At 33.5% G+C, this 17001-nt stretch overlaps 2 long non-coding RNA genes across 2 annotated transcripts in view; both read left to right on the top strand.

The window, feature by feature from the left end:
- Nucleotides 1-14852, top strand: part of LOC140805316 (uncharacterized) — an 85636-nt gene extending 70784 nt beyond the window's left edge. The window contains exons 2-4 of the long non-coding RNA XR_012112305.1: nt 13482-14148; nt 14330-14413; nt 14550-14852. This is a non-coding gene — a long non-coding RNA (uncharacterized lncRNA). The remainder of the gene's footprint in view (nt 1-13481; nt 14149-14329; nt 14414-14549) is intronic.
- On the top strand, nt 10521-13303 carry LOC140805240 (uncharacterized). Its single transcript, XR_012112297.1, has 2 exons — nt 10521-10789; nt 12082-13303. It is a non-coding gene; the product is annotated as an uncharacterized lncRNA (long non-coding RNA).
- Nucleotides 14853-17001: the final 2149 nt, after the last annotated feature.

The raw sequence follows: 17001 nt of genomic DNA, 5'->3' as shown, positions 1-17001 counted from the left end.
ATATTTGGATGATTTCGTTATCATATTCATTGATGATATATTGATATATTCAAAGAATATGATTGAACATGCTAATCATCTGAGGACTGTGTTAAGAATTTTGAGGGCAGAGAACCTGTATGCTAAGTTGTCGAAATGCGAGTTCTGGTTGAAACAGGTGGTATTTCTGGGGCATATTATATCGGGAGACGGTATATCAGTTGATCCCAGTAAGGTTGAGGCAGTGATTTCGTTGCCGAGACCGACATCTGTACCAGAGATACGCAGCTTTATGGTTTGGCAGGATATTATCGCCGATTCATTAAAGATTTTTCGAGTATTGCCAAACCGATTACACAGTTAACTCAGAAGAATGCTCCGTTTATTTGGTCAGAAGACTGTGAATCCAGTTTTCTGGAATTGAAAAAGAGATTGACCAGTGCGCCTGTGTTAACGATTCCTTCAGGTACTGGTGACTTTGTCGTTTATTGTGATGCATCTCACCGAGGATTGAGTTGTGTTTTGATGCAGCGGGGGCATGTGATTGCTTATGCCTCGAGACAGCTGAAACCCCATGAAACTCGTTACCCAATTCATGATCTTGAATTGGCAGCCATAGTCTTTGCTTTGAAGATATGGCGACATTACCTCTACGGTGAGAAATTCGAAATATATTCTGATCATAAAAGTTTGAAATATCTGTTTTTGCAATCAGAGTTGAATATGAGACAGCGAAGATGGCTGGATTTATTGAAGGACTTTGATTGTGAGATCAAATATTATCCAGGGAAGTCCAATGCAACAGCAGATGCGCTGAGTCGAAAGGTATGTGCACTATCCTTATCGACGATAGGTGTTTCGAATTTGATAGAAGACTGCTGTTTGTCTGGACTAGTATTTGAGACAGATAAGAGACTAATGAGATTGTATACTATTCAAGCGGAACCAGAGCTGATTGTGAAAATTAAAGCGGCACAGAAAAGTGATCAGAATATACAGAAGTCGATTACGATGGTCAGAGCTGGACATCGATCCGAATATCGAGTTTGTGACGGTATTTTGTATGTGAATAATCGTATTGTTGTGCCAAATGTTTCAGAGTTGAAACAGCGGATATTGATAGAGGCGCACAACAGTCGTTTTAGCATTCATCTTGGTGGCAGAAAAATGTATAATGATTTAAAGACACAATATTGATGGAAACAAATGAAATCTGATGTGACTACATTTGTAGCCAAGTGTCTGAATTGCCAACAGGTGAAGACTGAAAGAAAGAAAACCAGGAGGATTGTTACAGAGTTTGTCCATTCCTGAATGGAAATGGGATCACATTTCCATGGATTTTGTGACACAATTACCGAGATCCTCCCGAGGTTGTGATGCGATTTGGGTCGTGATTGATCGATTGACCAAATCTGCTTGTTTTATTCCATACAAGATGACATACCGATATGACCAGATGGCTAATGTTTATATCCGAGAAGTGGTTAGATTGCACGGAGTGCCGAAGTAGATTGTTTCAGATCGTGATCCTCGATTTATTTCGCACTTCTGGCAGAGCCTGCAACAAGCTCTTGGTACGAAGTTACATCTTAGTACCGCATATCATCCACAGACTGACGGACAGTCAGAGCGTACGATACAGACATTGGAAGATATGCTGAGAGCTGTAGTACTTGATTTTAGTACTAACTGGCAAGATGCATTGTCTCTTTGCGAATTTTCGTACAACAACAGCTATCAAACGAGTATTGAGATGGCTCCATTCGAAGCGTTGTACGGAAAGAAATGCAGATCCCCTCTGTATTGGGATGATATCTCTGAAGTTCCTGAGACTGGACCTGATATGATCAGAGATATGACTGAAAAAGTAAAATTGATTCAGAAGAAAATGAAGGCAGCCCAGGACAGACAAGCCAAATATACCAACCTTCGACCTAGACCGTTGGTATTTGAGGCAGGAGACCGAGTGTTCCTGAAGATTTCACCTTTCAGAGGAATTGTCAGATTTGGCAAGAAAGGAAAGTTGTCTCCACGATACGTCGGTCCATATGAGATCCTCGAGAAGATAGGAGATCGTGCCTATCGACTCGCCTTGCCGCCTTCGTTATCCGGAATACATGATGTCTTTCATGTATCTATGCTGCGGAAATATCTCCCTGATGACTCGCACGTAATTCAACCAGACGAGACTGAGCTGGACGAGACATTGAGTTATGTCGAGAAACCGATCCGGATTATTGATCGTAAAGAAAAACAGCTCAGAACGAAGATGATTCCGTTGGTAAAAGTACAATGGACTCGTCATGGTGTTGAAGAAGCTACGTGGGAGACTGAATCTGATATGAGACAGGAATTCCCAGCATTATTTCACTAATGTAAATTTGGAATACATTTCTGTATATACTCCTTGTTGATATGATAGATTGCTTGTGATTTCGAGGACAAAATCATATCTTAGGGGGGGAGGAATGTAATGCCCGGAAATTTAATCCTAGTAATCGGTAATTATTGATTTATAATTTGATATGATTACGAAAAGATTAATCGGGACACGAAATAAGAGTTCATATAACTGGTGTAAGTTTTGGACAGAAGTAGTGGCGCTCGAGCGGTAGATTACGACCGCCCGAGCGCCAATGTTCTGTAGGGGAATGCTTCGGGCAGAAGAGATGGCGCCCGGGCGGTAATTTATGACCGCCCGAGCGCCAATGTATAATCCGAAAAGAGCTCGGACAGAAACTGCCGCGCTCGAGCGGTAGTTTATTACCGCCCGAGCGCCGCCCAAAAGATTTGAAAAAGGAACACGTATCATTGCATGCAACGTGGGAATATATATACTTATCTTCCTTCAGAATTCATTTTAATCGAAGGGAGGAAATCGAGAAAAGTTCTTGTTTAGGTGTTGAAAATCCGTACGCCTTTTCTGAGAAATCCGTCCGTCTGAATTGTAATCTGACTTCAGTACTGCAATCCTATCGACGTAGGCTACAACGTGACGTAATTTTTTCTACGTTTTGACATGCTTTGAAATTATGCTATTGTCAGAATTGAATAGGATTCATGTATGATGTTCTTGACATGTTAGACATCATAGAATCGAAGTCAGATTAAGAAACGGACTGATTATGGAATTGTTATGAATTTTAGGGTATATTGATTTATACCGGACAGATTTGAACTGTGATTGGATTACGGATTGTATTGGATATGCGTTGTAGCTTGTACCTGTTATCTGGTGTATTGGTATTGACGGGGAGATTAAAATTGTACCGTTATACCGTTGATTTTGAATTACATCCAGATTGATCAGATTGTTATGGAATTGACTAGTATATCGATATGAGATTATTGATATTGTCAGTACCAGACAGATTGTGAGTTCAGGACTTCGACTGAGCCAGAAACCGACGAAAGAAAGGTATAAGTCAATGTGGTATTGGGAGATGGACTTGAGTCGGTTTAGACTTGGGTTTCCCTAAATCACATACTTTAATTTGTTGCATTGATACTTGCATTGATTGATTGATATACTTGTTTTCTTGAGTTATAGATTACAGGTATTAGAAGAGTAATCTTATGACAGAAGTGCCGTTAGTGGTGGGATCACCACAGGCACATTGCACGATGTCATAAGATGGTGTATTGGCGGTTGTGCCAAAGACTGTCACTGGATGTTTGGCTATCGATGTGGATAGGATGGTGGCTTTTTCTATTACTGTTAATCAGTATTGTATCGATGTGGATAGATTAGTAGCTCTTCTATTACTGTTAATCGATGTCATATCGATGTGGATAGAATTAGAGTTGCTTCTATTACTGTTAATCGGTACTATATTGATGTGGATAGAATAATAACTTCCTCTATTACTGGTAATCGATACCGTATCGATGTAAATAGAACTGGAGTCTTTTCTATTACTGTTGATCGATACCATATCGGCGTGGATAGAACTGGAGTCTTTTCTATTACTGCTAGTCGATATACGCATGCCAACTTCTGGAACCGGGATCCCTAGACTAGGATTGTGTCAGTCTGAATGATGTAGCTACGAGTATTGTTGACAGTTTGATATTGATTATGTTTCAGACTTTGTTACATATATCTGTTACCTGATTACATGCTTTATATTGTTTATATGATTGCATGTTTCGTTGATTTATACTGGGAGTATATTCTCACCGGTTTATCCGGCTGTTGTCTTGTCTGTATGTGTACTTGACAACAGGTGGGACAGGATCAGGGTCCAGGAGATGAAGAGAGAGATCGTGATTAGAGTGGTGGCACCGGACTTGGACTAGAGATAGGGTTGAACACTTGATAGTAGTTGTCAAACCCTAGTTTGAATAAATGTGTTGTAATACATGACTTGTATTTTATATACTGATATGTATATATGTTTTAATTTCACTACGTTCCGCATTTAAAAAAAAAAAAAATTTAGACCCTGTTTTTAATTGATTAATTAGTTCCAATTATGATTCAGAACTTGATTAGCGTCCGGGTCCCCACAAACATAAATAAATATGACATCGTTCATAATTGAAATTTTTGGATTCTATCTCACATTTCTTATTTCATAACCATATATTATTATAATATTCAAAATTAATTTTTTTAAAAAAATATATTAAAATAATATAAACTTTGCAGACAATTTAATTCATCTTCTGACTTCATGTGATATGTTGAATTCACATTAAATGCTTCAAATATGATGGCAGTTGATTTGTCTATTTCATTATATCGAACATCGTATTCAACCTCTCCGAATGTGTTCATAATAAAATTTTCAGAAACCTTCGTCTAGAAAATTTCTTTTCTCAAAAATTTTAAAAAATCAGAAACTGAATATTGTCATCTTCAAGATCTCAAGGTATAATAGAGAACTTCAACCGAGAAATAATTTTTCTTTATATTCAGAAGAAATTATCATGTAAGTTTCTTAATATTATTATGTCTGATCTTCAAACTTCAAGTTTCTTACGCAAAAATTCCATAAATAATATTTTCCAAAATTTCATGATATTCGAATTTCAGAAATGAAAACAAATATTTTCAAGACAGAGGTATTTCGACTCTGATACTAAATATTAGAGTTTTTTCAACAAAATCATGTTTCTACCCAACTATGAACATGATAAATAATATGTGGAAGCAGATCGAGAATTACCTCCGGTAGACTTGTCAAATTGGGTTAGGCCCGTCGGGTCGGCCTGCTCCGCTATAAAAATCGAACAGGTTGGGTTGGGTTGATAAAATAGCAGCCTGTTTGGAGGCAAGCCAAATGGGTTGAGCCCGCTTGGGTTGCGGGTCAAGATGGGTCGGGTCCAACCCGCCAAATTAAGATAAAATTTTATATTTTTAAGTTTTATATAAAAATTGGAATAAGTTTCATGCACCTCAATGTCTTAGAACAAATATATTGATGATGTACTTTTAGAACAAATATACATAAAGAAAATAAAAAGATAGAAATTTACAGATATACATAAAGAAAACAAAAGGGAAGAAATTTCTTGTAAATTTTATTCATGAATATTAAAATAATTTTTAAGCATAGCAGTTGTTTGTGAACCTAAAAGCGGTTTCGTTTGAAGTCTGACGAGTTGTAGTGAAATTTTGTGGACCCGGCGGACGCTTGCTAATTATGTGTATTGTTGAAGGCATAATATTTTTTAAAATTTACAAACGTCTCTTTCCTCGACTTTATGTTCTCTTCCATGTCTCAATCTTCGTGTTCAGTTTAAACACTTTACTTTCTATGGATTATGTTGTATGCTTTCTTAATTTCTTATTTCAATGTTTTTAAGTATTTTATGAAACGATTTGATTTAAATATATTTTTCTTCTATGTTTACTGCGATACTCTTTAGCTTTTTTTCTTAAAAAAATAAGCGGGTCGACCCGTCTAACCCGCGGCCTGAGGTGGGTTGGGCTGGGTTGACCACTTAGAGGCCCACCCCGCCTAATGGCGGGTTGCGGGCTGGCCTGCTCCGCCAACCCGTTTTGACATATCTAACTTCCGACCATCAAATTCGTCAATGAGTTATTGCGGGAGCTTGGTTGTCAAAAAGATGATGAGCATGCGTGTTTCAATCTTCTAAAGTTGAGGCGGCGTACGCATATTTTGTCAAAAGATGTGGCAATGACCATCATCATTGTCGACACGTTTAATAATTCTCTTTTTGAATTGGTATGTGTCATTTTTTTTCTTACAATAGGTTCATATAATTTATTTTTCTAGTTTTTGATCCATATATGGCGTCCACCATCCCATATGCTAAATCTGGAAGAGGAAAAAAGAGAATGAAAAGTAGAAAAACACATTGATTTTAAAGGGAGGGGAAACGGCTCAAAACAATCCAACATTGGTTTCTTGGTATTCCACCAAAAAAAGACTGATATTTGAATAATTAACAAAAAATTCTATAGCCTATCTTGATTCTATATTTCTGGGATCAATGGATTGATTGTGTTTTCGTGTAGAATGGTTAATTTGAGTTGAGATAATAACGAAAATCGAAAAGAAAATGTTGGAATGTTTGTCATGTTGCTTATCCGGAGAGAACCCAGAAAAGATCATCTAAAAATGATGCTCAAGAACATAAGAAGGCAGATTATCTTGCCTCTTTTGCTAATATATCCTTCAAATCTGGTAATATTTTTATTATATATACTTATATATACAATATAAATACATATATGTTATTGATCATGCCGCATCCCATTGACTTTCTTTCTATTCTTCATTTGCAGGAAGACGTAACCATGGGGGTTTATGTATATTGTTGAGGTAAAGCCATAAACCATAGTATCCATAGTATTAAATCATTAAAATTTTGATTGAAAACTTAAGCGAAAGCATACCTAAGCCATAATTATGAATTCTTTAGAACGTGTCTTGATCTTCCAGATCTACGCGGTCTTTTCTTGAAAATAACATTTAGTTTTCTCTTCAGAACTAATTTCTTAATCGGAAAGAGAACATAGAACGTGATTACCCGCGATCTGAGTACCATGATCTATATATAGATAATGTAAATCATTATTTTATGATATTTCTGTTTTAGCTCATCATGAAAACATAAATTAAATTTGTGTTTTTACACATTATATGCCCACAACCTATTAGATACATTAAAGTCCAAACCCAAAACATTAGTTGATCACTTTATTTTGAGTTTATATTAATATACAACTCACAACGCATAATCATTCACATATAAGCTCATATAAATAAAATTGATCTAACAATCTCCCATTAGAGCTATATGTGTAACATTATAATTATGTTTGTAAAAATAATCTTATGAGTTATAAAATGTTGTCATTTTGAAACGTATCTATAACCAATCTGGTCAATCAATCACATCAACAAAGATTAAAGCAGTCTTCAACTAGACCCATCAATAATAAAAAATGCTGAGACAACTGAATGACATTAATTATGAAGTGGATGTGTAGCATGAAAATTTCGTATAATATGATCATAACATGTCTATTTCTAATTAGTCTTCCCTTAACCTTATTGAAATCAAACTTTAAACCATAACCAAAGTGTGACTTGACTTGAAATTTATTTCTACAGAAAATAAATTTACATGACCATAAACAGAATTACTGAACATGTCTATAAAATATTTAAAATTACGGGCTCCCACTGAAACTGAATATCTTTAATTGACCAAACACTCATACAAATAATGTGCACACAAACCTTTTTGGGTGATAGTCCCTTAATAATTGAATGTACAATTATGGAGTTTGGACCAGAGTGATTTATAGACAACTACCTACTCTGAACTCTTGCTTTAACCACCAGAATCTTGATTGGATGCAACATAACAATCCATAAAATCTACTGTCACATAGTTTTTTCATACTATTTTGGCATCCCATAAAATCAGAGTTAGTATAACAAATAATCTCAAACTGATCTAATCTCCGAGATATGAGCATGTAATATGTAAATACCATAAGAGTCGTTTGACTGTTTTCCAATACTTTACTCCTGAATTACTTAGATATCTTCTCAGCATTCCTATCACTTATGCAATATCTTGACATGTACAAACTTGAGCATACATCAGATTCCCCACTGCATGTGCATAAGGAATTTTATGCATTTTTTCACTGAAAATCATTTTTGAGCATTGTTTGAGACTAAATTTATCTCGCTTAGCCACATGGATATCCGCTATTTTACAGTCTTGTATCTCTTATAGCTCGAGAACTTTCTAAATATACCTTTTTTGAGATAATCCAAGAATAACTTGAGAGCGATCTCGATGTATTTGAATACCCGATACAAAAGATGCATCACCAAGATCTTTCATCTCAAAATTATTAGCTAGAAATCACATTATATCACACAACAAATCTATATCGTTGCTAGCAAGTAGGATTTCACCAATATATAAAACAAAAAAAAATATGCTCGCTCCCACTGAACTTGTGGTACACACAATAATCGAAAAAATTCAGCTCAAAAACAAACGAGATGATTACTTGATAAATTTGAAATATTATCGTTGAGATGTCTGATTGAGCTCATAAATGGATTTCTTTAATTTACAAACCTTATTATTTGTGTCTTTGGACACAAAATTTTTTAGCTGCACCATTTAAATCGTTTCATCAATATCATCATTTAGAAACGCAGTCTTCATATTCATCTGATGAAGCTCAAGATCTTAATGCGTCACTAAAGCCATTATAATTCTTAAAGAGTCTTTCGAAGAAACAAGAGATAAAGTCATTTTATAATCAATATCTTCTTTCTGTGTAAAACCTTTAATGACAAGAACTGCCTTATATCTTTAAACATTAACTTTTGAATCCCTCTTATCCATTTGCAACCAAATGAACTTCATACCCTTGGGCAATGCAACAAGATCTCATATAAATCGTTTCATCAATGTCACCATTTAGAAACACATTTTTACATTCTGATGAAGCTTAAGATCGAAATGTGTTACCAAAGTCATTATAATCCTTAAAGAGTCTTTTGAAGAAACCACATAAAAATTATCTTTATTATCAATGTCTTCTTTCTGTCTAAAGCTTTTAGTGACAAGACAAGTCTTATATCTTTCCATGTACTCTATGATATTGTCCTATGTGAAAATTTACTTGGAGAAACTAGAGTAAGAAAATAAAAATTTCACGACTAAAAATGTTGTTAGAGATGTTGTCAGCATTGGTGAAAATACCTCACAAGTGAACACATCACATGCATTTTATCATATTTTTATTATGTTTTTAAGCATAGTTAGGTCATGCATATACATCACAACTCTAAATATTATACTTTTACAATGCTAATACTTGTCACGCATTCAATGAAATTATGCACAACTCTAGGTTTAAATTATCTCTGTATAGACTTCATCTCGATCTATCGTGTTTTGTTATTTGCAACAGGCTAAACAAATGTGCTTTTCATTTCTGTATTGCTGAATCGGAGTGTGTGGTTAGCCCTTCGATTTCGTATATTGTTTCGGTGTCGGCTACCCAATCACTTGTCTAATTTGAGCCATTTTTGCGAGAATTTACTTGGAATACTCGTGAGAATAAGGACATGACAGATTATTGATAAAAACAAGCTAGAGGTATATATATTGTCGGGAGATTTAATTATTTGTCATATTTCTATTGTTTTCTTTTATTAACATTGTAATATGCGTATGTGAATTTTATAGTGGAAGATGCTAATTTCTAAAAGAAGGTAAGCTGCCGAATCTACAAAGCATTCGATCGGCTCAATTCGATAGTCTTACGAGATAGAACCTGAGTATACCGATAGGCCTGTGCTCAACTCTTGGCCGAGGCATTGGCAAATTGGTCCTTCTTTGCAATAGTATGTTGTAAAACAACCGTTCTCGAGTTGCTCAAAGCTCGACTCGGTAGAAAGCTAGTTCGAAATCGTTCGTTAAACTTATTAAGCCGAGCTCGAGTTTCAGGATGTTCGGCTCAGTTTCGCGAGCTCAAAGTCAACTTGTTTTTTGAGCTAGTTTGTTAGGCTTTGAGTTTGAAATATATTATTTTAAAAATGCTAAAGTATGAATATTTATAAATAAAAAGTTTTTTAAAAAATATTTTTAATAAAAATTATAAGATATTTTAAAAGTTGTTTTAAGAATAAATATGTGTTTTGACAAATGTTATATAAAAATATTTTTATAATTAAAAATAAATTAAGGTGTTTGGACAAACATTCTTTCAAAATCTTTTAATTGTAATTTTATTTTTCTCATTTTTTTGCATTTGCGATTTATTACCAGTTTAACCACTGTTTTATTTTAAAAATATCAGAAAATATCTTTCAATTATTCTTTAAAAATTGTATTTCGAGAAAATTTTTTTAAAATATATTTGCATAAAGTTTTTACAAAAATCTTGTCTGACAAATACTCTGATAAAATATACTTTTCATATATATATATATATATATATATATATATATATATATATATATATATATATATATATATATATATATATATATATATATATATATATATTATGACACATGAAACTTCATCAATCATCCATATAGATTTGGAGACAAACCCAAAATGGGGCCCATTGTTGTCAAAGCAAAGGTTGTTGGGGGAGCCGAAACGCTAGAAACTATGTCGGATCTTGCTTCCACTTTCTTGAATTTGAAATAATAAAGTTCTCCAAACTCACCCACTTTGGTAAGAGTTGATTGATTTCTTGATGACAACAATACGACCCACGTCGCTGTTTTTTTCCCCAAGATTTGACAAATCAAACTCATTTCGTACGAGCACTCATTTGTTGGTAAACTTCCATTCTTAATCGTTTTCAATTTCTTGATTTTTGAAATTGTTCATGATTCATTTGTTTTTTGAATAATTATGTGTGTTCTTAGATGCCTTGTGTTAAAATTCTTTGTTTAGTTATATTCTTAGAAAAACCAGAGTTGAAAGTTGAAGTTTTTATTGAATATCCACCCATCCCAGTTTCTGCTGATACCTGGATTCTTGATGATTTCTGGGCAGTTTTTGTGCTACGGTTGTATGATTAGCAATGTGCTAAGAATCGAATCGTGAAGAATTTTGGCAACTTCGAGGAGCCAATGCCTCCAGAAAATAAGGGAGATCTTAATTTTGTGGCAAATATCTCGTCCCATTTTCTGATGTTTATAGACCTAAACTATACATATCTGCAAATGAACTAGAAGCTCTAACAAAAGGTGTTGGATCTCTCGCTGACCACTCTTCCATGAAAAAAAAAATCTTTCTTCTAATATTTTGATTTAATGACTGTTTATTATGTTGGGTTGAGAGTTTGGAGGTGGTTGGTTTTCGCCTTTGGTTAATACATAATATTCTGTAACCAAGACCTCTTATTTATTTGTCTTAATGGAGCTCCAATGCTTGAACAGTTAGCTTTTCAATTTGGCAACTGGCTTAATGAGTCCGGCCTGTCCTAGACCTTTTAGCAGTGAAGCATCTATTTTCTTAAGTAGGTGGCCTATGAAAGTTGATTATCCAACCATTATGTGCCAATGCAATAAACATCGAAAGTTATTATATCACAGCTTTGCAGATGTTAATCATTCTGCATTCACCTAGTTGCGTTTCAGTAATGAAAGGATTTAGTTGTTTTCATCTTTTTTTTTCCTTCTTTTACGAATTGTCAAATTTCAATATGAATATATATTTGAACTGGGATGTTCCTTCATGGATGCTCCCTCTGACTTCCGTTGTGCCTGCCCTTGAGTAGATAGATGTGCAGATTCGTTTAAGGTATTAAGATAATGCTTGTTGAACAAAATGTTCTTGTTACCGTTAGAAATAATATAGAAGTTATTCTAATGAAACAATGGAAATATCTAAACGTATGTGAACCATCATACATATAATCACAATCAGAGTACTTATATTCAAGGTTGTTCTGTGTTATGCAACTGCATTTAGTTTAGAGATACCTGTGCTGTTCGAATAGTATTTAGAGAAATGTAATATTGTTTAGGAGCACTTGTTGCATGACCCGCTGCTTTGGTGTAGGATCTTAATTGAAAGATTCAATATCTACTAGAACTAACTGAAAAATGCGCTTTGATGCAGGATCTTCAATTGATCGATTCAATATCTAGTAGAACCAACTGAAAGATACACCATCTTCGATCATAGAATTTTTTTTACTGATTTTGTGCAGTAGTTGCAGCATTATGGTACATACATTAGAAGCTATCAGGGGTGGGGGAGGATCTGTTAAAATAGGAACGACTGGGACGATTGGTGCCCTTATGTCCCGAGAATTAGACTCTGCAAAACATGCTACCAAGGTGTCCGAGTCATGCGCTTCTGTCTCTGTTCCAACTGGGGACTCGACTCCAAGAGAACCAAAATCTAAAACATCAAAAGATGAAGCAAGCAGCAATGTCCCAAACATTGCTAAAAATCGTAAATGCCCTGAAAATGTAAGGAGGTCAAAGCTCAACTCTGGAGGTACACATCATATCCCAATGCTTACATCTTGTGATATTTCAATAGATGGAACCCCTATAAGGAAAAAAGCCGTCAAGAAAGGACCAAGCGTTGTTGAAATAGTGGACGTGAAATGTGGGAATCCCGACAGGACATGGGTGAATCCTATTACAAATCGTCTTAAGAAACTTAGCTTCTCTAAATTATCTGATAACATGGTCTAAAGCTGCAGACTTTTTAAGATCAGCTTTCAGATTCCGGTAAGTGAATCGTGAAAACCCACTCAGCTGGTTTCTTTCTGCTACTTCTACTGTAGAACACATCCTCGGAATGTTGCATTTGTTTCCTTTCTTTTTCTTAGTTGATATATTGACAACTGATCCTATATTGAGTCCCGCAAACTCACACGTGGATGCAAAGTTCACAAGTTTACCTGATGATGGCTTGTTGGAGCTGCTCGGACCATGTAATTCGAGCTGGGTAAAGTACTTAATTTCTTGCATGATTAGGGATGCAACCGTACCTCTGGTCCCAACAGCTGCTGCGATTGATGTTGCAGCCATTTTATCAGTAACCCTCGAGCCAACACCGTCAGATGTAAACTCTTTCTTCTGCTTGTTAAATGGGAGTGCAGATGCCGGTGGTTGAATAGAGGCGTGTTTCTTAGATTTCCTTGGAGTTTGAGACATATTTGTAAGGTCTTATTGCTTTTCTGTTTCGTGCAAATTCTTAACCTTATATTCTAGATCAAAAGTAGAGTCTTGAAAGTTGAAAAACAAGGCCTCAATTGGTGTGATGTGGTGGTCACTGGATTCATGTGCATTCACTTAAAACCATTTAAATTGTTTGTCTTGTCCCATCTAATGCCTTCACTTTTTTCCCCTCTTGCTCTTAATTTTTGGTTGGTGGTTTTTATGGAGAATTATGAAATTGTTATAATGCCATTGTTGACCCATGAAGATGCAAGGGAAATTGAGGCAATGTGTCCTAATCCTCTTGTTTTCATATTTTTCCTGAAAAATAATACTTTTTCATAGATAACTCAAATAAGAGATTCGTCTCACAAATACGACCCGTGAGACCGTCTCACACAAGTTTTTGTCTACAAAGTAATACTCTTAACATAAAAAATAATATTTTTTCATGGATAACCAAAATAAGATATTCGTCTCACAAATACGACCCGTGAGACCGTCCCACACAAATTTTTGCCATCAAACATTATATTAACTATCATTTCTATATATTTTATTACTAAAAAAGTATTACTTATCTCCATACTATTTGTCTCATACCACGAACAAAAAACGATCCCTTATTTTAAAGAGTATGTATCTTGTGAAACGGTCTTACGAATATTTATCTGTGAGACAGGTCAATCCTACCGATATTCAAATGAAACGTAATACTCTTAGCATCAAAAGTAATATTTTTTCATAGATGATCCAAATAAGAGATTTGTCTCACAAAATACGACTCGTGAGATCGTCTGACACAAGTTTTTGTCTATTTTAAAATACTTTGTTCTCCGAGGATCACTAATTAATATTAAGAAAGGCTCACCGTAGTTCAAAAAATGGAGCGTAAATAACAACATTGTATTCTAAATGATAAATTATTCATTTTATTATTAATTTATAGTATTAATTTGGTGCTGAATGCAGTATTATTGGATGGTACAGTGAGGCAAGAAGATGGAATCAGGTACCAAATTACATTACTTTAACTTTAAGCCACTTTCTATAAAGTTTAATCTTCGAAGACATTTTATCGCTTTCTTTTTTTCACAAAGTCGGAAATTAAAGCGAAATTCATATTATTGTAATAATTTTAAAAAAAAAAACTGAGAAAGAATTATTTTAATAATTTTCTTCTTCACATGCAGACTGCAATTCCTATATTAGTAGGAACGAAATTTGATGATTTTGTCCAAATGCCACCCGATATTCAATGGTCCGTTATTACTCAGGTAATATTAACGAGATTATTTGTAGTTTTTTTATATTATTATTATTTTTAAAATATCGATGAATATTTATTAATATATGTGAAGTCCATTGTAAAATCAACAGACGTCCGATTGAATTATTTGTGAATAAATGCAGGCAAGAGCATATGCAAAAGCGATAAAAGCGACCCTTTTCTTTTCAAGCTCAACGCATAACATCAACGTAAACAAGATTTTCAAGTTCGTTATGGCCAAGCTCTTTAACTTGCCCTGGACCCTTGAGAGAAATTTGAAGATCGGCGAACCCATTATCGACTATTAAACGTCGATTTTTTCGCGCCTAGAAAATATAAGCTCGATTAGTTTTGATTTTTTTGTAAATAGAATATAGGTTTATGAGAGAAAATTGGTCTGTAAACCTCGAGAAAAATATAGCTGCGCAAGTTGGAGGTTATATTTTAGAATATTTTTTTGTTGTTGTTTGGCTAATTCTTTAGCTTAAATAATTACAATTTTAATTTTATTTGTAGTAAATTTTAAATAGAAATTGTGATTATATTGAAGTAGTTTTTTAATCTAGTTATATTTTGTTATATTTATTTATGTGACAAGGATAAATGTAAAGAGATAGAGTAAAGCATTGTAAAATAGTAATAATAAAAAATTACATCTCGCCAAATCTCAGATCCAAAAAATCAATAAAGAAAAAACTTTGGTTTAAATATTTTATTTTTTTGCGTAATTTACATAATAAAATCCTCATCAGATCAAAATTATCGTTTTCTTCATAATTAGCTATATTTTTATAAATATATTCTTATTATAGATGATGACCTTATTTAGCTAGATCTGAAAGATTTGTAATTAAGATAAATATGACAATATAATATATGTAAAGATTTGTATGTCGTAATCTTTCTTATAAATAGGGTAATTGTGTTTAATGAAAATTGCACTTGAGTGTTGACTCATTCTGTCTTTTCTTTTATGAATTCACTCTACTCATATCTCTTTATTTTATAGTTTATAACGAGTTATTAGCACGATGATGTAAACGACCGAGGATGAACATATTTCTCATTTTCTTGATGCTATTGAAATATCACAACGTGTTCTCAATACTCAATTTTATGATATATTTGTTAGTGATATGGAAATAGCACAATTATAATTATTGATATATTGGTGCCCATGAAATATCAAGATGTTAATGACTCTAAAATAGCACAACATGATTTTATATTGAGAGAAATCATTATTAAGATATTATATAATACTAAATATTGCGAATCTAAAGATATTCATGATTGAGATATGATAACAGATACAAGTCCTATAAATATTATCGAAAGATATATCTATATCAAAGTATATAAATATTTATAAAGAAATATTGATCAAAATATCAAAGATTTGTTGATATTCATGAAGAATATTTATATAAGATCCAATATTTGACAATATTATTGAAGAATATTAATTTCATACCCTTTTGGTTGAATTTTTGTTGATAATCTTATGAATCGATAAATTTATTATAATTTCTTAAAGAATGTCGACATAAGTTCTAAAAGTGTTTAATTCCTAAAGAATGTGACTAAAGATCTAATACCTATAGATTGTACATTTTCTAGAAGAATATACGCACATAAGATATAGTACAAAGAAAGCGTAAGAAAATAATTTTATAAGTTGCATAAATTTGTGGTTGTTTGACCCTTTGATGCTCAAAGTATCATTTTCTCCAACTTGAAAGATGAAGAAAAAATATTTGGTCTTGAAATACCATATATAGGAATTTATACATCATCACATCTCACATATTACACAGTGATGTATATCTTTTTTCCAAGGAAGACTGTTACAACCAGAAATACACATGACTGACTTTCTTTGCAATATCATTCTGACTATTGATTTAAATAAAGAGATTATCAACAACTGAAGACAATATGACAGATCTTTTTACAAAATTATCACTACATCAAATTTTGACAAATAAGTGTACAAGTTCGGAATACGAAGAGTTGATGATTTTAAGTGATGCTTGCAATAGAGGAAGCAATCAAAGTTGTATTTTTTTTCCTCGTCTATTAATTTTCTCTCTTGGTTTTTAAAAACTAAATTTTTAATGAGACAATTAATAATTAGCGAGAGATATCGTACTCTTTTTTCTTCACTAGAATTTTGTTCCATTGGGTTCTTCCTAGAAAGGTTTTAACAAGATGCATATATCGTTGGGAAAACATCTAAAGAAATTATCTATTGATATATTCTTTTTCTTTCGTTCGGATATTTCCCAATGTATTTCACCGACAAAAGTTTTAACGAGACATTGTTGATTCTTGATGAAGTTTCTAATCATTCGTCTTGCCAAATGGATGTTTGAAGAATCGATTGTTTCTGCAAATAATCATCTAAGGAGGAGTGTTATAAATATATTCTTATTTTAGATGATTACCTAGTGATTCATTCTCTATTTTCTTTTATGGTTTATAACATATATTATTTTATACAATAACTATGGTGTCGCAATATAAATATTAATATAAAAAAATATTATACCCCGAATAGATGACCCAACCCAAGTTCAACTCGAATCGCCAAAA

Source organism: Primulina eburnea, chromosome 11 (assembly GCF_022965805.1).
Source record: "Primulina eburnea isolate SZY01 chromosome 11, ASM2296580v1, whole genome shotgun sequence".
Lineage (NCBI taxonomy): Eukaryota > Viridiplantae > Streptophyta > Magnoliopsida > Lamiales > Gesneriaceae > Primulina > Primulina eburnea.
This window is presented reverse-complemented; position numbering and strand designations above follow the sequence as displayed.